We start from the raw sequence: 20,657 nt of genomic DNA, 5'->3' as shown, positions 1-20,657 counted from the left end.
AGAGTTCAGTGTTATCAGAAATTTATTACACAGGACAATAGGGTAGTGAGAGAGAGAGAGAGAGAGAGAGAGAGAGAGAGAGAGAGAGAGAGACTGAGAGAGAAATGAAGTTCACAGCTAGGTTACACTAATGATTCACTTAAAAATTAGAATTTCCTGCTATCTTAACCTTTAAATCAACTACAAAAGTCTCTGCCAAAAGCAGTTAGTAGGAAAGCATACTATTCCCCAAAGAACTTAACATATACAACTTATTTTATTACTTAAATGTTTTTTTGATTACTGAGATTTGAACAAGATGTTAAAAATTCAAAACCAATTTTAAAGTAATGGATGCTTAAGGTATCCATCATAATATTCTGCACACACAGGGTTTAGGAGGGCACAGACCACAATCTTCTGTTTGAACGTGTTTTTACAGCACCTGGCACTGCTATGCAGCAGCAATTCAACATTAACATAATTACTGCAGGATCTGGCAGTGATTCTTGCCTCATCTTTTTTACTTACTTTATTTTTATTTATTTATTTTTTTTTTTGTCTTTTTGGATACAGGGTCTCTCCATGTAACCTGAGCTAGTCTGGAAATGACTATGTAGACGAGGCTGGCCCTGAACTCACCCAGCCTGCCTCATCTTTTCTTTTCTTCCAATCTTTTTGAGACAGGGTCTCCCTGTAGCCCCAGCTGCCCTGGAACTCACTATGTAGACCAGGCTGGCCTTGAACTCACAGAGCTCTGCCTGCCTCTGCCTCCCAAGTGCTGGGAGTAAAGAGTAAAGGCATGTGCCACCACGCCCGGCCTGCCTTATCATTTTTTAAAAAACTGTTCATTGACCAAGAAGTTGAAGTTGAAAAAGTAACTGAAATATTTTATTTCTTGATTTGGATTATCTTTTTAGTTCAAACTGGTTTCCAGTTACTATAGCTGTTTTCAGAAAAACATTGGTAGAGATGTGATTCTATTCCCGCTAAATAAATAACATTTGAACTGTTCACACTTCACTGTAAAAGACACACAACTTTAGAGATTATGTTTCAAGTTTTGGAGCTAAAGTTAATCAGCAAGCACATTAGGAAGTTACATTAAAACAACTGGCATGTGTTAGGATCCACAATGATAAAGTCCTACAAGGCATTTATCAAGGGGATTCCTTCTGGAGCTGCAGCTTGGTTCAAAAGAATGAGCAGGAACACAGCCCTCTTCTGTAAAGTTAATATGTCTATACGCACTCATTTCAAATTTTTACAGGTCTCCAGTTTTAAAAAAATCTAATCCACAAGCCATCCTATCAGACTTATTTTTATTAATGTCCTTACGACTATTGAAAACATTATTGCAATGCAACACTATTATATGAGCAATGAGAATTGCCGATTTTAGTCAAATTTACCCACCACCTCTCTAATAGGGGTCAAATCCCCAAGGAAATCTCTAAGTCCAGTGCTAGGATTTTACTTTCTATAGGACAGATTTTGGGCTTCTTTTTAATGGCACTAAAAACTTTCTTAAAGAGCTACCAGGTATATAGCTTCCAACACCTGGAATGCAAATAAGCCCCTTATTTTGTTTGCTGTTTCAAGACAAATTACATTTCTCATTTAAGAAAAAAAAAAGGAAGAGTATCAATTCAAAGGAGTCCTTGGAAGTCATAATATGAAAATACCTCTAACAGAACAAATTAATGTCAAGACACAGCCAATAACATAATAGGGCTGTGATGCAAGTGTGCCTGTCAAAGGGCATCTGTATCAGCAGCCCCGAGAAGTGGCATTTGCAGAAACGCACAGCGGCTGCGTTTAAAAGAAAATCATTAAGCCTCAGCCGTTAATCCCCTCCCCCATCCTCTTCACTGGATGGCAAAGCAATTAACCGGTAGAAGGTGCTATTCTGCAACCCACAAGTATTCACACTAACCTGATCCTTGGCCCAGAGCTGCGTTTACCCAGGTGGACTCTCAGTCCCGTCCAGTCCAGTGTTTCAAAGAACCTCTACCCCAACTCCCATCCAAAAACAAAAGATCGTTTCTTAAAACCCGTATTTATAGCCGGGCGTGGTGGCGCACGCCTGTAGTCCCAGCACTTGGGAGGCAGAGGCAGGCGGATCTCTGTGAGTTCAAGGTCTACATAGTGAGTTCCAGGACAACTGGGGCTACAGGGAGACCCTGCTTCAAAAAGACAAAAAAAAAAAAACATATCTATAATTTAAAAAAAAAACTACACTGATAGGTCAAGAACCTGCAAACTTGACCATCAAACACACACACAGGAAATACTGCTAAATATTAATCTCAAATACAACCTTTTTCCTTTTAACTGAAGCAACCTATTTCTAATTAAAAAGACCCTGGTCACACTCACTAAAGTAAGAGTCAAGTGAACAAATCCCTGTCCCCAGCAAAGTCAGGGGTAATGAAGAGTGTGAAAATAGAACTGAATGTGAGGTCACCACGCGGAGTTTATCTTTACACATACAAAAGCAAGCAGCAGGAAGTGGGCTGCAAAGAGAAGGGACGTGTTTCTGGGTGTCCTTTAGTTTCCCGTGCAGTCTTCTGCCTCGAAAGGTTGCAGAAAACGCCAGGCATGAGCCGGGTGAAAGCAAGCTGAGAAAGAAAAGCACCTTCCCTTCCCCCATCTTCTGTCCTCCCAAAGAGAGCTGTGTTTGTCTGTGCAAACCTAGTCCCAAATATGGGAGAGAATGAATGTGTGTGTGGAAGAACAATGAACCCTCAGCCTGGTATTGTGCGTGTGTGTGCGCGTGTGTGTCTGTGTATCTGCTTCTGCCTCTTTTCCCTTCAACCTCAACACCAACACAGAAAGCTGGGAATCAGCTTCCAGGCAGGCTAGGCCACCAAAATCAAAACTGGTTTGTAATTCAGAGTGGAATTAACTCTGCAAGCAAACCCATGGAGGAAATACCTAGCCAAAGATGATTTTATTATTGTATAGATCCAGCCTCTCTCCCCTCCCCCATCGGACTGAGACTAAAGAAACCAGTGTACACCAGACAAAAAGGTCTCTCTTTAAATGGAAAACGATCATAAAAACTGTTTCAAATCTAAACACAGGATGTGTTCGTTTATGTTACTTAAATGTCCCTCTTGTAATCCACCAAGTTCATCCTCACTAGTTAGCTTTTTTGTGTATTTTAAAAATTGCTTTAGAGAGGGCTATTTCTGGATTCACACAAAACTACTTTCTAAAAATTTACCTTAAAATAGCAACACATACTGAAACATTTAAAGCACCCAGTTTCTCAAGGGCACGTTTTACTTAATGTTTGAAGCCTGCAATCCACAAGAAATTGTAAGCAAACCCGGGGGGGGGGGGGGGGGATTCAACAATGAATGATTTTGTTTTCCTTTCAACAACTTCTCAAGCAAGCAATTTCAAAGGGGCCTTCCTGCAATAGCCCCAACACACTCCCCCTACGCAAAACTACCTTCTTTCCCTAACCTTAAAAATACACATTAGGCACCCTTTCAGACAGCGGAACTAAAACATGACAGAATTCTACGCTGCGGCAAGTGATATTTGGTCCATCATGTTGTAACCACAAAGTAGCGACTCGAGAACACAAAGAAGGAACGTTAAAAAAAAAATGAGACTTTAATAAGAGTCCGTTCCAACACCCCCCCAATTCACAAACGCCCAAGAAATAAACAGCGTCCAGTCCTTGACTTCCTTCCCTCCCACACTTCAAGACCGGCATGGGGTGGCACGAACCAGTTCAACCTCAGAGTGGCAGGAGCGCAGCCCGGGCAGCCCAGAGGGAGTAGGGGGTCAGAAGCACCTAGCACCTAGCGCCATCTCCCGCGCGCACAGGACCCCCGCCCCCTGCCCCTCCCGCGATCCCCTCCACACCCAGCCCGTGCCAGCCTGGTCGAGAACCCTAGGGGGGGTGGGGGGAGAGGCGCGGCGTCGGCAAGTTGGACTTACCTCTCCCTCGGGCGCTACACCATCAATGAGAGGGTGGCGGCCCGACTCCAGGGAAAGTAGCTGGGACCGGGAAGGAGGCCGCGGGCGGCCGAGGGCGTCGGGCGCGGAGCCGAGGGGGCTGGGCCCGCGGGGGGTCGCGACGCCGGGGCTTGCGGGGCTTCCCTGGCGGGCGGGCCGTCGACCTCCGCGGGCGGGCCGAGCGTTCAGCAGCAGGGGCCCAGGACCATGTCTCGTTTTGTTTTTTCCGGAGGAACGCGGGGCTCCCACAGGAGACGGTGATTTTTTTTTTCTTTTCTTTTTTCCCCTCTCAACGAGGCGGAGACAATGTGGCGAGCGCGTGAGGGGACCAGGCGCGGGGAAGGAGGCGGGGACCGAGGCCCGACGCGGCTGAGAGGCTGCGGAGCGCGGGGGGCGGCTCGCGAGCGTCTGTGGGAGAAGCGGCACCTCAGCGATGGTGGCGGAGCCGCGGGGCTGCTGCGCGGACCCGCCGCCCACTCCGTGCTCGGGCCCGGCCCACCTCGCAGTATCGCGCCTCGCCATTGGTGCGTTGCTACGTGACGTAAGAGGGGGCCGGGCCAATGGGGGACAGAGGGCGGGCTTAGGGGCGGGAGTTCTTTCTCTCTGGTTCTCTCCCTGTCTCTACCTTTGATTTTTTTCTTTTTAATAAAATGAGCAGAAGGGAAAGGCTTAGGGGAAAGGCCAAGCTTGGTGGCGCGGCCCAGCTTCGGGACCTGAGCGATGGGCTCCCCGCCCCGGCAGCGTCTTTGTGCCGAGTTGGCCCTCCCCGGCCGCGGGCCGGAGCTCCGGGCGGCCCCCGGGCGGTGCTTCGGCCGGAGATGGAGAAGTCTCCGGGCGGCGGGGCTGACCCGCCGGGAATGATCTCCCCAGAGCCGGCCGGTCCCTGGGGCGGGATTGGCGGCTGCCCAGTGGCTCTTGTTATTACCAGGGTTATAATTTGCCTTTTCAGGGATTTAAGACACAGATTCCTCTCCTTTGGGGACCTGGGGAATCTACAGAGTGGATTGGAAGCATTTCCTTAAAGATCAAATTCTGATGGGCAGGTCATAACATTTTTTTTAAAATAATGTGTGACAAAAACTGAATTGGGGGAAAAAAAGAAAAGCAATTGTGCTGCTTATCTGATGAGAATAATAAAGTCTCATTAAGTGATAAAGAACAGACCGTAACCACAGGTGCAGAGGGGGTTTCTGAAAAGGAACAAGATCTATGCAATGTCTCTCCGGGAGGAACATTTTATAAAGGAAAGTCCAAGTCGGCGTATGGCTCATGCCTGTAATCTCAGCACTAGAGAGCAAAGACAGGAGGATCCACTGCAGGTTCAAGGCCAACCTGGTGAGTTCCAGGCCAGTCGGATATACAGGGAGAGCCTGTCTCAAAAAAAGAGGGGTGGTGGTAATCACATGTGGCATTATGCTCAGCAATTTATACATGGTATTGGCTTTTAAACTCACAGTAAACCCTTCTGGTAGATTTGTTTTTGCTGTTCTATCTGAACAAATTGAAGTCCAATTTAGCTAACTCTAGTTCACCCAAATGCAAAACTAGACAGAGAGGTAGAAAGCATTTGTAAAACTCAGCTGCAAGCAGGCTTTGCACTGAAGTAAAGGGAATCAGGTGTTTGGTGGTGGGAGTGAGTGGAGTGTGTAAGAGCCAGGCACGACCTTAGCTCTCAAGCAGATTGGAAACTAGGGAAGAAGATACCAAGAAGCACTAGGCACAGCAGAAAAAAAAGCAGAAACCTCACAATCAGGTTTCACACTCCACAGGGAAATGAGTCTCCACCCCAAGGGCAACAGACCCTAGCCCTATCACCTCTATGCCTAAAAGACACTTTTCTTCTGACTGGTTCCCAAGAGATTTCCTATCCCTACCTTCTTCTCCTCTGAATAAACTGAATGCCTGTCAACATATCCTCTGTCTCCAGAGACCGCATCTGATTTATAATACTATTCCTTGCCTTTTCAACAATTTCCCCTTAACTGAGTGCAGTTTAACAAAGGCATGAAGAACCAAAGCATTCATCTTCAACTGAGATTTCCATCATACCTACGGAACCCCAAATGACATGACTTTAGCATGCATATTAATGTCTATGTTCCTAATTCAGACTTGACTCACTTCCAGAAAAGAATATTAATACACAGTCAAAAATACTCAAAGTTTTTTTTAAAAGATGAATGTTTTCTTCATTCAAGTAATATGAAAGCTTATGTGCAAGCAAGTCTTTGTTTTAAAAACTTTTTTTTTGTTTTGTTTGTTTGTTTGTTTGTTTTGAGACACAGTCTTCCTTGTAGCCCCAGCTGGCCTAGATCTCACAATGTAGACCAGGCTGGCCTTGATCTCACAGAGATCTGCCTATCTCTGTACTGGGATTAAAGGAGTGCACCACCATGTCTGGCTTCTGCATACTTATTCTTTATGCAGAAAGTTTACTGGCATACATCAATGAATTGAAATGGTAGGGAAAAGTAATGTGATATAAAAGAAGCACTTATAGAACAAATGATATTAACAGGAGGTACCTGGGAGGTAAATCAGTAAGCAAGATATGCCTCCTGTCAAAGGACTTTCACATAGAGCACAGGGCCAGACAGAATGCAGGGGTGCTCAAGAAGGGTAATTTAAGCTCACTCAGTGTTACAGCAGTTTTTTTTTTTGGAGTCAGGGTCTCATGTAACCCAGACTGATGTAACAGGGAGGAGGATACACTTGGACTTTTAAAAAAATTATCTATTTACTTCTGTATGGGTTTGTGTGTTAGGGTGCATGCATACCACAGTATGAGTGTGGCGGGCAGAGGACAATCCTTGTCCAGCTTTTACATGGGTTCTGGGGATCTGAACTTGAACTTGGGTCCTCAGGCTTGCACAGTAAGTGCTTTTGCCCGCTGAGCCATTTTCATGGACAGACTCTGAACTTCTGATCCTCTTGCCTCCACCTTCTGAGTGCTGTGAATTGGTGGTGTTTTCACTTATTTATTCAAATGTGCATTTAGAAGTCTTCAAATTCCACATAATTACAAAGCATAATGTAGTACCAATGTCATAAAATTAGCAACCTAATTAATTTAATGAAAATTCCATGTAAGAATTGTGGGCCAGCTTGCAGACTTCCTTCCTAGGAGTTCAGACTCTGATAATGTAATGACAATAACCTTTCTAATAAGAACAAACTATTAAACCATGATTGAAAGCTTACTAGGCCCAAAGCACCAGGCCCAGCATGTTACATTCTTTAGCCCACTTAGTCCTGACAACAGCCCATGAAGTGTGTTGTTATTATCTTCACTTTAAAGGTCACAGAACTGGGGTTTAAGTAAGTTAAATAATTTGCTGAAGGTTGAAGAGGTCAAATATCTAGTGGGACTTTTTCTTTCCACACAAATTAGAAAATGTTTCCTTATCCTCTTTACAGCAGCATTAGGAACTGGGAGTTACTTTCCTTAGTGACTCCTAAAATGTCAAAGACTTGTTAGTCAAATGACCTTAGTACAGGTAAGAAGTAAAATTTTTTTTTGAGATAAGGTCTCATGTAGCCCGTCCTGGCCCCAAGCTCCCTATGTAGTCAAAGGTAACCACCACAGCTGCCTGAGTAGTGACTTTTTTATTTACTTTTTGGTACTTAGATCAGTGATGTACTCCTACACATACATACATATGTACGCCATGAAAACAGAGCTCTTTGGGAGGAGGAAAGGAGGAAGAGGGTGAGGAGACAAAAGGGTACCGGAGGGGCGGAGTGAATATGAGCAAAGAACATGCCATGTGGACATCATGAGATCAGGTTGTGCTGCTGCAACCTTTAACCCCAGCACTCAGGAGGCAGACGCACACAAACCTCTATGAGATCGAGGCTAGCCTGGTCTACATAGTGAGTTCCAGGCCAGCTAGGGCTACAGGTAGACTCTGCCTCAAAAACCAAGTGCCCCTCCCCACAAAACGTCATAATGAAAACCACCATCTATACAATGAATAGATGCTCTTAAAAAAAAAAAAATGCTGAGTGTGGTGACACATACCTGGTGCTTAGAAGGGCAATTCATAAAGGTTGCCAATTTAATACCAGCTAGGCTAGCTACATAATAAGATGTACATATTTATGTGTGATAGCTAATGTTAATTATAAATTTGACAGGCTCTAGACTTACCTAGGAGACAAACCTAGCTTTGCTTATGAGGAATTACGTAAACAGGTGAATTGAGATGGGAAGACCCAGCAAGTCCCGTTCTATGGGTCCTGGACTGAATACAAAAGGGGAAAGCTAAAACCAGAGAGATGGACCTGGGTTCAGTTCCCAACCCCCACATGGAAGCTAGCAATCATCTACAGATTACAATTCTAGTTCCAAAGGGATCTGACACCCTCCTCTGGTCTCCAAGGGCATTGGACACTCTGGTGCACATACATACATGCAGGCAAAATACTCATACATATAAAATAAAAATAGAATCTTAAGGGGTTGACGAGATGGCTCAGCAGTTAAGAACACTGGTTGTTCTTGCAGAAGACCAGGGTTCGAATCCCAGCACCCACATGGCAGCTAACAACTGTCCGTTAACTCCAGTCCCAGGGGATCCGACAGCCTCTTCTGACCTCCGAGGGCATTGCATGACATGGGTGCACTTACCTACATGCAGGCAATACACGAATACACATAAAGTAAAAATAAATTTTTTTTAATTGAATCTTAAAATACCAAGCCGGGTGTGTGGCGCACGCCTTTAATCCCAGCACTTGGGAGGCAGAGGCAGACGGATCCCTGTGAGTTCAAGGCCAGCCTGGTCTACATAGTGAATTCCAGGACAGGTGGGGCTACAGGGAGACCCTGTCTCAAAAAAGACCAAAAATAAATAAATAAATACTATCAACTAGACACCCATGGGTTTCTGTCCAACCACCTTCAGCTGTTTGGACACAGGCTCTAAGCAGGTAAGAGTTGTGTGGGTTTTGCCAGGGCAATAACTCCAGTTACCTTCAGTAACTGTAGTTCCAGGGATCTGCTGCCTTCTGACCCCCCGTGGGCATTGCATGGCACAGGGGCACTTACATACATGCCTCCAAACACTTCTACACATAAAGGAAAATCAGTCATTTAAAAACAGCTTTGTATATACATGTATGTATATGTATGTGTATGTGTATGTGTATGTGTATATGCAGTTGTAATTATATATATATATATATAAAGGAGAAAGCCAGCTGAGCACCAGCATTCATGACTCTTTGCTTCCTGATTATGGATGCAATGTGACCAGCTGCCTCAAGCTCTGTACTGTGAAATCCCTACCCTGATGGTTAAGATAAATCCTTTCACCCTTAAGTTGCTTTAGTCAGGATATTTTATGACATCAATGAGACAAGTAACTAATACAGTAGGGTAAATCCAAATTGATAGAGAATGACGGTTACAAGAAATCACAGACCAATTGTAGTTCTATTTGAACTATGGGCTTTGTTTTTTTTTTAACAATTTATTATTATTTTATGTGTATGAGTGTTCTGCCTGCATGTAAGTGCACTGCATGCATGCAATGCCCATGGAGGACAGAAAAGGGCATCAGTACCCTGAAACTGGAGTTACAGACTGCTGTTAGCCACTATGGAGGGATTGGGAACTGAACCTGGGTCCTCTGGAAGAACAGCCAGTGCTCTTAACCACTGAACTATCTCTCCAGCCCCTCTGTTTACATTTTTGAAAGGATAAACTTAGAGTCTGGCCACAGGAAAAGCAGGAGTACAGCTTCCTCCCTGCTATGAGATGGCTCAGTACTAAGGCACTTGCTGTTAAGTCTGACAACCTGAGTTCAATCCCCAGAATGCACATGGTAGAAGAGGAAAAAACTTACATCCAAGGGTTGTCCTCTGGCCACCACATGTGTGCTTGGTATGTCCCCCAGTACCACACACATACACAAGTAAAAGAAATATAAAAGGACAAGCTTGTATATGCTTCAAAATGTCTGACAGAGTCTCCTTGAAGAAACTGTTTAGGATGAGCCCACTAAGCTGGGAGAGTGGGAGGGGAGAATGGGAGACTGACTTTTAACTTCATCAGACTCTGTTCTGTTCACTTTTTTCCTTTTCATCTTAAGCATGGATAATTCTTATAATTAAAAAAGAAAGAAAGAATGCAAGTTCTTTGAACATATGGCTGGTAACTAGCCTTCATAATCCACCGGAAGTGCTCAAGCTTTGGAACATGTAAATTATTTTCCCCTAAAATGCCTTAAGCAGAACTAGAGTGCTTTAGCAAGCCTTGTGACAGACTGAAGCTTGTTTCTAGGCATTTTCGATGAAATTAGCTTCCAAGTTTATGTAGTGCAGCTACAAGCCAATAATGCACTTTCCTCGCCTCCAGTTGCACTTTCTCAGGTTGAAGGAAGAGCCTTGCTTCCTCCCTGTGGTACCTCTGCTGGAGCTGCCAGCGCAACTTGCATTTATGTAACCACAGTGGGACCTGATTTATGTAACCTGATTTACTGTAAAGAATTTCACTTTCTCTGGCCCCTCCAGCCTTAGGGGCCAGGTAAGTAACCCCTAGCAGCCTCTGAGAGCCCTGAGTTTCCATGGATGAGCACTGAGCTTCCTTCAACAGAGGTAAGGCTGTTTTTCAAAAGACTGGTATGCCTTTCATCACAGTACTCAGAAGTCAGAAGCAGACAGATCTATGTGAGTTCCAGGCCAGCCTGGCCTGCATAACAAGTTTCAGACCAGCTAGGTCTACATAGTGAGACCATGTCTCAAAAAATAAACATAAGAAAACAAAAACAAAAACAAACAAAACAAGCTGTGGAGATGTCTGAACAGGTGAAGGCCCTTGCCACCAAGCACAATCTGGGGGACCCAGATGGTGGAGGAAGGAGAGAACCAACTCCTAAAAATTGTCCTCTGATCTCCACATGTATATCGTAGCATGTATGCAAACATACACACACCACACTTACACACACACACACACACACACACACACACACACACAATGAGTGTAAAAAAATTTTTGAAGGATCAGTAATCATAAACCTAAGGCAGGCAAGATGGCTCAGCAGGTGAACTCAGCACAGTGCACTGTATGGAGAGAACTGACTCCCAAAAGTAGCACACACACGGTGGCACACACACAAATAAATAAATGTATGGAAAAAAAATTGCAAACCTAAGCTGGGTGTGGTGGTGCTTGCATGCACATACTCCCAGGACTGGAAAGCAGGAGATGAGGATTTCGGCAACAGAGGAAGTTGAAGGTCAGTATGGGTTACATGAGACTCTATCTGTAAAAAAAAAGAGGAGGAGGAGGAGATCAGAAACCCTTCTCCTTTGTTTAGATGTGACTGTAGAGAGCAATTGAGGCTGAATTTTATGATCTGTTCTTCAGTACACTGGGCTGTGGCATGTCATCTGGGGTGGCCTAATACTCTTCTCTTGAGTCACAATGAATCAGTGCCACAGCATGTTGCCCAGGCCACAAGGATGCTTTCAAAATGAGATCTAAACCCACCTGGCCACTTGTAGTTATTAAAAGTCTCATAGGACTTGTGAAAGAATTGAGGGGCGGAGACACTGATTTTCATTGTCCTGGCCTCCATCCAAATTTGATAATTAGAAGTCCTTTTCTCTCTGTCTTCCTGCCGTTTCAAGGAGACATGCAATTCCACACTTCCTGTTAGAAACAGCTGTCCACTGTTAACTGAACAAACCAAAGAGCCTGTGAATTCTACCCTCAGGAAAGCTGCATTTAAAGATAAATATTTCCTCCACATCCACTTGTAAATTGCTTAGATTTACCTCTAAGGAAAGGTGTTATTTTCTAGGGATAATGAAGTCATAATAACGGTTGTTCAAAACCACGCAGAAACCCTACTTTGTCTAAAGGTCAAACAAACAAGACACATTGATCACAAAAGGGTCTTTGGAAGTTCTTCTCCCCAAAGAAAATATATCTTAGATTCTAAAATTGTGTATAGGAAACACAAAATTTAATTAAATAACAAACAGGGCAGATACTGTGGATACTTTTGCTACTAACAATGTATCAATATTGATGGACGGACATGTTCTAATCAGAACAGGTAAGTTACTCTGATTCCTGAAGAGCACCATAACTCACCTTTCTGCTGACCTGGCAAGCTACAGTGTTCACCATGGTATCTGGGATACTCTCCTCCTTTTCATTCAATTTATGAGTCACCTTAATTTCAAAATATTCACATTTGGGGCTAGAGAGATGGCTCAACAGTTAAGAGCACCACAGCTCTTGCAAAGGACCCAGGTTCAAATCCCAGCACCCACTTGGTGGCTAACAACCATTTGTAACTTCAGTTTCAGAGGATCCAAGGCCCTCTTCCATCCCCCAAGGGTGTTACATGACAGGGGTGCACTTACATTCATGCAGGCACAACACTCATACACTTAAAAATAAAAATAAATGGGCTGGGCGTGGTGGTGCACGCCTTTAATCCCAGCACTTGGGAGGCAGAGGCAGGCAGATCTTTGTGAGTTCGAGGCCAGCCTGGTCTACACAGAGAGTTCCAGGACAGCTGGGGCTACAAGGAGACCCTGTCTCAAAAAAATAAATAAATACATAAAAGACAAAAAAATTAATTAATTTAATTAAAATTAAAATATCCACATTCCTCTCAACCCCAAGTATCTAATACTTTTTCCCAAATAAATCATACTACATTCTTTTCTCTGTGTGTGTGTGCGTGTGTCTGTGTGTAGCTAGAGAATGAACTAGGGCCTCACACATGCTACACAAATGTTCTCGCATTGAACCCCAGACAAACATTCATTTCTTTTTTTAATTTTATGTGTATGAGTGCATTGCCTGCATGTATGTGAGTGCATCTGTGTCATGCAATGCCAAGGAGGTCAGAAGAGGGCTTCAGATTCCCTGGAACTGGAGTTAAGGACAGTGTATAGCTGCCATGTGGGTGCTGGGACTCGAACCCTGGTCCTCTGCAAGAGCAGTCAGTGCTCTTCACCACTGAGCCATCTCTCCAGCCCCTACATTATGGTGGTGCGCACCTTTAGTCCCAGGACTTGGAAGGCAGAGGCAGGTGGATCTCTGTGAGTTCAAGGCCAGCCTGGTCTACATAGGGAGTTCAAGGACAGCTGGGGCTACAGGGAGACCCTGTCTCCAAAAAAAGAAATAAATAAATAAATAAATAAATAAATAAATAAATAAGTAAATTTTGTTTTTAATACATTATGGGGCTAGAGAGATGGTTTCGTGGTTTAAGAGCACTGGCTGCTTTTACAGCAGACCCACATTCAGCTCCCAGCACCTACGTGGCAGCTCCTAACTATAACTCCAGTTCCAGGGGATCTGATGTCCTCTTCTGACCTCCACAGGAACCAGGCATGCACATAATACACGTGCATATATGCAAACAAAACACTCATACACATTAAAAAGTTAAAATTAAAAAAAAATTTTTTTTTTTTAAATTATGTGTGGGGGTATGTGTTCCTGAATGCAGGAGCCCACAGAGGCCAGAAGAGGGTGTCAGGTCCCTTGGAGCTAGAATTACAAATAGTTGTGAACCACCCGATTTGGGTGCTGGGAATCAAACTAGGGTCCTGTGCAAGATCAGTACATACCCTAAACCATCTCTCCAGCCCTCATACATTGTTAAGTAAAGAAAAAGGAAAAAGAGAAAAACAAAGTATTAATTTAAGAAAGGAAAAGAGGGCTCATGAGGTGGCTCAGCATGTAAATACTGATGACCTGAGTTTGATTCACAGGACCCACATGGTAGAAGGAGAGAGAAACTCCCTTGAGTTATGCCTGGACCTCCATACATGTACCCTGGACCCTGGCACATATACCCCCCCAAAACAATTCAATAAGTGTAAAAAATAAATGTTTTTAAAATTTTTAAAAATAGAGCCAGACCTAGTGGTGCACACACACACACACACACCTTTAATCTCAACACTAAGAAGGCAGAGGCAGAGGCAGGTGGATCTCTGTGAGTTCAAGGCCAGCCTAGTCTACATAGTGAGTTCCAGGCCAGCTAGGGCTATATAGTGAGACCCTGCCTTTAAAAATACTGTTTAAGGCCGGGTGTGGTGGTGCATGCCTTTAATCCCAGCACTTGGGAGGCAGAGGGAGGTGGATCTCTGTGAGTTCAAGGCCAGCCTGGTCTACATAGTGAGTTCCAGGACAGCTGGGGCTACAGAAAGACCCTGTTTTAAAAAGACCAAAAAAAAAGGGGGAAAGGAAAAGCTTTTTAATGCGGTCTTTGCATCATGAGGAAAAAGGACTCAAGTAACTGATTTATGAGGAGGATGTTCCCCAGTGGAGCCCAGTGAAGCTGCAGTGTAACCTCAGGAAGAGAAGGGGGGACTAGAAGTTGAGCCACAGGAAGCGCAGGAGCGCAGCCTGCTCCCTGCTGTGCTGACAGTTCATCTCTCTCCCAAGTGGCTCAGCCTTCCCAGGCAGATATTCACTCTGCAGGTCCTGGTTTCTCCTAACTTCAGCTTCCTCATAACTGTGGCTTTTCATGCGGCCTCTCAGGGCTTCTCTGGTTTTTCTGTAGTTTATGACTCCTCAGCTTCAGCTGCCTCTGCCAAATGCCTCAGGACTTGAGCATTTCCTAGTTAAAATTCCTAAGAGGGGAAAAACCAAATTGGCCCACTTCATCATCTTGGGTTCAGTCCTTTTGGGGTCACTGAAGGCCGGTAATGTGCAAAACCAGACTGCCCCAGGGCAGTTGATTCCACAAAGACAGACAGGACCTCTTCCCTCAGAGGGCCAGGGGGCAGAGGTACGCATCGAGTTTTTTTTCCATTGCTCTAACAATATCTGAGACCTGGTCATTTATTAAGAATAGAGGTAAGAGGCTGAAGAGATGGCTCAGCGAAGAAGAGTGCTTACTGTACTTCAGGACTTGAGTTCAATTCCCAGAACCCACCCCAAGCAGCTCACAACAGGCTATAGCTCCAGCTCCAGGGGTCCATTGCCTCTGGCCTCCAAGGACACCTGCACGCACATGTACATAGCCACACACAGACACATACGCATAATCAAAAATGAAATCTTGGGACTGGAGAGATGTCTCTGCAGTTAAGAGCGCTGGTTGCTCTTGCAGAAGACCTGGGTTCAGTTCCCAGCACCCACATAGTGGCTGACAACTGTCTGTAACTCCAGGGGATCTGACACCCTCTTCTGACTTCCACAGGCATTGCATGACATGTGTGCACTTACACTTATGAGGGCAATACACTCATACACATAAAATAAAAATAATAAAATAGGGGCTAGAGAGACTGCTCAGCAGTTAAGAACACTGGCTGTTCTTGCAGAAGACCTGGGTTCGAATCCCAGCACCCATATGGCAGATAACAACTGTCCATAACTCCAGTCCCAGGGGATCTGACAGCCTCTTCTGACTTCCGAGGGCACTGCACGACACAGGTGCGCTTACCTACGTGCAGGCAATACACACATACACATAAAATTAAATTTTTTTTTAATTTTTAAATTTATTTATTTATTTATCTATTTATTTATTATCTTTTTGAAGCAGGGTCTCCCTGTAGCCCCAAATGTCCTGGAACTCACTGGCTGGCCTTGAACTCACAGAAATCTGCCTGCCTCTGCCTCCCAAGTGCTGGGACTACAGGCGTGCGGCACCATGCCCAGCTCTATTTATTATTTTTATTTTATGCATATGACTGCATTGCCTGCATACACATAATTTTTAAATTTTTATCTATTTATTTATTATCTTTTTGAAGCAGGGTCTCCCTGTAGCCCCAAATGCCCGGGAACTCACTGGCTGGCCTTGAACTCACAGAAATCTGCCTGCCTCTGCCTCCCAAGTGCTGGGACTACAGGCGTGCGGCACCATGCCCAGCTCTATTTATTATTTTTATTTTATGTGTATGCATGTATTGCCTGCATGTAGGTAAGCGCACCCCTGTCATGCAATGCCCACAGAGGTCAGAAGAGACTGTCGGATCCCCTGGGACTGGAGTTACAGACAGTTGTTAGCTCCCATGTGTATTCCGGGATTCGAACCCAGGTCTTCTGCAAGAACAACCAGTGTTCTTACCCACTGAGCCATCTCTCCAGCCCCACCTAAAAAAAAAAAGTTTAAATAAATAAAATCATTAAAAAAAAATAGAGGTCAGAGGTGGGAGATGGTTCAGTGGTTAAAGCACTTGCCACAAATGCATGAGGACTAGAGTTCAGAATCCCAGAACTCGCACAAAGCTGCACATGGCAGCACAGGCCTATAATCCCATTGTTCTCAAGGTGAGACGGGAGGCAGAGACAGGAAAATCCCTTCATCTTTTCATGGCAGCTGGTCTGGCTTAGACACCAACAATGAGACCCTGTATCAAAGTGGGCTGACACCTGAAGTTGTCCTCTGACTTCCACACACATGCATGAGCACCCACACTCACAGAGATTTAAAACAAAACAAACGAAACAGAGGCGGGCTGTGGTGTGGCTTGCTTAACACACATCCAAGTCTGTGGGTCTGATCCCCAGCTCCAGGAAAGGGAAGGAGGGAGGCGGGGGGGGGAGAAAGAGGAGAGAGAGAGAGAGAGAGAGAGAGAGAGAGAGAGGCAGAGAGAGGCAGACTGGTTTGTCTAGCTCACAGTTCTGAATACTGGAAGTCCGAAAGCATGGTACCAGCCAGCCTCTAGTGAGGCTCTCCTGCTGCTTTGACTTGTGGTGGAAAGTCTAGGGACAACATGGAAACAGCACAGAAGGCAGGCACAAGGGCTGATTGCTAACCCACTTCATCCTCAAGAAAGGCGTTGATCCCCCTTAATGACCTAATTGCCTCTTTAATTTTTTAAATTTATTTTTATGTGTATGAGTGTATTACCCGCATGTATGTAAGTGTGCCCATGTTGTGCAATGCCTACCAAGCCCACCAAGATCAGAAGAGGGCATCAGATCCCCTGGAACTGGAGTTACAAACAGTTGTTAGCCACCATGTGGGTGCTGGGATTCGAACCCAGGTCCTCCACAAGAGCAGCCAGTGCTCTTAACTGATGAACCATCTCTCTACACACCCTCCCCTTTTTTGTGAGACGGCCTCACTGTGTAGTCTTGGCTAGCCTGGCACTCACTATGTAGATCAGACTGGCCTGGAACTCACAGAGGTCTGCCTGCCTCTGCCTCCCAAGTGCTGAGATTAAAGTACACCACCCCTCCTGACTCTAATCACCTCTTAAGGATTGCCATCTCCCAACTAAGACAATCAGATGTCCACAGGTGCTTCAGAGGGGACAAACCATGTTCAAACCATAAGCATACTTAACACAACTGTGGAATTGTGCAAAATGGAACATTTGTCACACTAAAAAAAATTACAATTACAGGGTCTGGGGCTGGGGCTCAGCTGTAGGGTGCCTACCTAGCATGCATGAAGCTCAGGGTTCCATTTTGTACCCCATAAAACTGGGCATGATGATGTTCACTAGTAGGGGGCCTCAACTCAGTATGTAGCCAAATATGACCTTGAAACTTCTGATCCTCGTGTCACCATCTCCGATGCTAGGATGACCGGCATGCACGATCATGCCTGGCGTATGCAGTGCAGAGAATTCCATCCAGGGCTTCCTGCATGGTAGGCATGTTTTGCCTGCATGGTTGTAGGTGCACCTGTGTCATGCAGTGCCTGAGAAGGCCAGAAGAGTGAAATCATATTCCCTGGAATACAGACAGTTGTTAGCTGCCATGTGGGTGATGGGAACCAAACTCAGGTCCTCTGCAAGAGCAGTCAGTGCTTTTAACTGCTGAGTCACCTCTTCAGACCTTTTTTTTTTTTAATATTTTATTTATTATTTTTATTTTGTGTGTATGAGTATTGCCTGCACATATGTTAAGTGCACCCAGGTCATGCAATGCCCATAGAGGACAGAAGAGGGTATCAGATTCCCCTAGAACTAGAGTTATAGATGGTTGTTGTCATGTGGGTGCTGGGAACCGAACCCAGGTCCTCTATGTGCCCCCACGCCTGGCTGAAACAATGTTTTGTTTTTTTTTTTTTGTTTGTTTATTTATTTATTTATTTGTTGGTCCTTTTGAGACAGGGTCTCCCTGTAGCCCCAGCTGGAACTCACTATGTAGACCAGGCTGGCCTTGTACTCACAGACATCCGCCAGCCTCTGCCTCCGGAGTGCTGGGATTAAAGTTGTGTGCCACCGCACCCAGCTCATCAGCTATCTTTTTTTAAAAAAATATTTTTTATGTCAGGCGTGGTGACAGATGGTAGCCTGGTGTACACAGTGAGTTCAGGTCAGCTAGGGCTACAGGGAGACCCTGTCTAAAAGACCAAAAAAAATATTTTTTTATTATTTTATGTGTATGCGTGTAATTGCCTGCATGTAGGTAAGTGCAATGCCAACAGAGAACAGAAGAGACCGTCAGAGTCCCTGGAACTGGAGTTACAGACAGATGTTAGCTGCCGTGTGGGTGCTGGGATTTGAACCTGGGTCTTCTGCAAGAACAGACAGTATCTTAACCATCTTAACCATTTCTAAGCATGTAATTCAGTGGCAGCAAGATTATGTGATGAATCACCAGAGCTTCTTTATCTTGCAAACCTAAAACTCTAAACCCCTCAAACACAACTCAGCATGTTGCCTTCCCGAGCCTCTGGCAACCGCCCTCCTCTTTCTGGCTGTCTGAGTTTGGCAGTTCCAGATACATCAGACAAATAAAATCACGTGGACTTTGTCTTTTACAGGTGGCTTATTTCTCTTAATATAATGTCTCTGTTTTTCTTTGCTCTGGCTGCCATAACAGAATAGCACAGGCTGGGTGGCTTAAACAACAGAAATTTATTTTCTTAGTCCTGAGGCTGATATCCAAGACCAGGGTGCAGCAGGGTACTTGCTCTGAGGCGTCTCATTGGCTTATTCATAGCTATCCTCTCCTGGTCCTCATGTGGCCTTTTATCTGGTGTCTCTTCCCTCTCTCTTTCCTTTTCTTTCTTTCTTTCTTTCTTTCTTTCTTTCTTTCTTTCTTTCTTTCTTTCTTTCTTTCTTTCTTTCTTTCTTTTTCCTTTCTTTTTAGGGAATTTGTCTGTTTGTAGAAATAGAAATAAAAACAGCTTATTAAGAAAGGGAAGGCTTTCCTAAGAGTGGACATGAGACAGTAAGTAGAAAAGCATTCGTTACAAAAATCTTGTTTTTTTCTTTTTCTTTTTCTTTTTTTTCCTCCTATCAGATGCATTTAACCTTGATTACCTCTTCAAGGCACTATCTCCAACTACAGTCACATTTAGGTTTAGGGCTTTAACAGGTTTGTGTTTGGGGGTAATGAGATGGTTCAGTGAATAAAAGCCCTTGTTTCCCAGCCTGTGACCCAAGTTTGATCCTCAGAACCCATTTGGTGGAAGGAGAGCACTCTCACAAGTTGTCCTCTGACCTCCACACATACACCATGTGCCCACATACATAAACACATGTACACACACAAACACATACACACACTAAATAAATAAAGTAACAAAGTGATAAAAATGTAAAAAGAAGCAGATGAATTTGGGGAAAACAATCCAGTCTGTAACAATTTTCAAGATTCATCTGTGGTTGTAGCACATATGAGAAATGCCTTATTTTTCTCAATTTTTTTATTTTGTTTTTGTTTTTTCTTCTATGTGTGTATATGTATGTATGTTTTGTGTGTATACATGTGCAGATGTACATGCATGTGCCTGCACATGTATGTAGAGGCTAGAAATTGATGTCAGGTGTCTTAATCACTCCCCACCTTATTTATTTATTTAATGGGAATGAATTTTTTGGGAGGGTCTTTTGAGACAGGGTTTCCTTGTAGCCCCAGCTGGCCTGGAACTCACTATGTAGACCAGGCTGTCCTTGAACTCACAGAGATCTGCCTGCCTCTGTCTCCCAAGTGCTGGAACTAAAGGTGAGCGCCACCACACCCAACAACGTGTATGAATTTTTTGCCTGCGTGTATGTAACAGCACCCATGTCGTGGAATGCCTACAGAGACCAGAAGAGGTCATTGGATCCCCTGGAACTGGAATTACTAACAGTTATTAGCCATCACATGCTGGGAACTGAACCCAGGCCCTCTGAAAGAGTAACCGATGCTCTTAACCTCTGATCAATCTCTCCAGCCCCTATTTATTTATTTTTGACACAGGGTCTTGCTTGTAGATCAAGCTGATCTTGAGCTTAACCTAGAGCTTGGGACTGGCTAGACTAGCTGGCTAGTTGAGACCTAGAGATCTATCCTACACCACCACCCAGAAGTAAGATTAAAGTGGGTGCTCGGGATCTGAATTCAGATCCTCATGCTTATACCAGAAGCGCTTTACTGAGTAAGCCATCTCTCTAGCCCTTTGTTTTGTTTTGCTTTGTTGAGATTGAGTTTCCCTGTGTACTTGAGGCTAGCCTTGAATCTACAGTGAATTTTCTTGCCCTGTCTTCACACCTAACTAAAAGCACTTTCTCTTTGTTTTGAAAGAGTGTTAGGATTAAAGGCATGGACCCCATGCCTAGCAGAGCTGAATTTTTAGAAAACTGAACTGTTAATTTTCTGAAGAACAACCCCACTGTTCTCCACCACAGCTGTACCATTTTACGTCTCACCAACAGTGATGAAGATTTGTTTTTCTTTTTCTTTTAATTAATTAACTGGGGCTGGAGAGATGGCTCAGTGGTTAAGAGCACTAGCTGTTCTTGCAAAGGACCCACATCTG

General features: G+C 44.4%; 1 protein-coding gene across 3 annotated transcripts in view; it reads right to left on the bottom strand.

Moving 5' to 3' along the window:
• LOC103732256 (arginine-glutamic acid dipeptide repeats protein-like) overlaps window positions 1-4,441 on the bottom strand; it is a 258,810-nt gene extending 254,369 nt beyond the window's left edge. For all 3 annotated transcript variants that reach the window (XM_029562372.1, XM_008830811.3, XM_008830810.3), the window contains exon 1: window positions 3,937-4,441. The gene's annotated coding sequence lies outside the window, so the exon portion shown is untranslated. The remainder of the gene's footprint in view (window positions 1-3,936) is intronic.
• Window positions 4,442-20,657: the final 16,216 nt, after the last annotated feature.

The sequence above is a fragment of the Nannospalax galili genome, unplaced genomic scaffold (genome assembly GCF_000622305.1).
Source record: "Nannospalax galili isolate Female #2095 unplaced genomic scaffold, S.galili_v1.0 scaffold2135, whole genome shotgun sequence".
Lineage (NCBI taxonomy): Eukaryota > Metazoa > Chordata > Mammalia > Rodentia > Spalacidae > Nannospalax > Nannospalax galili.
This window is presented reverse-complemented; position numbering and strand designations above follow the sequence as displayed.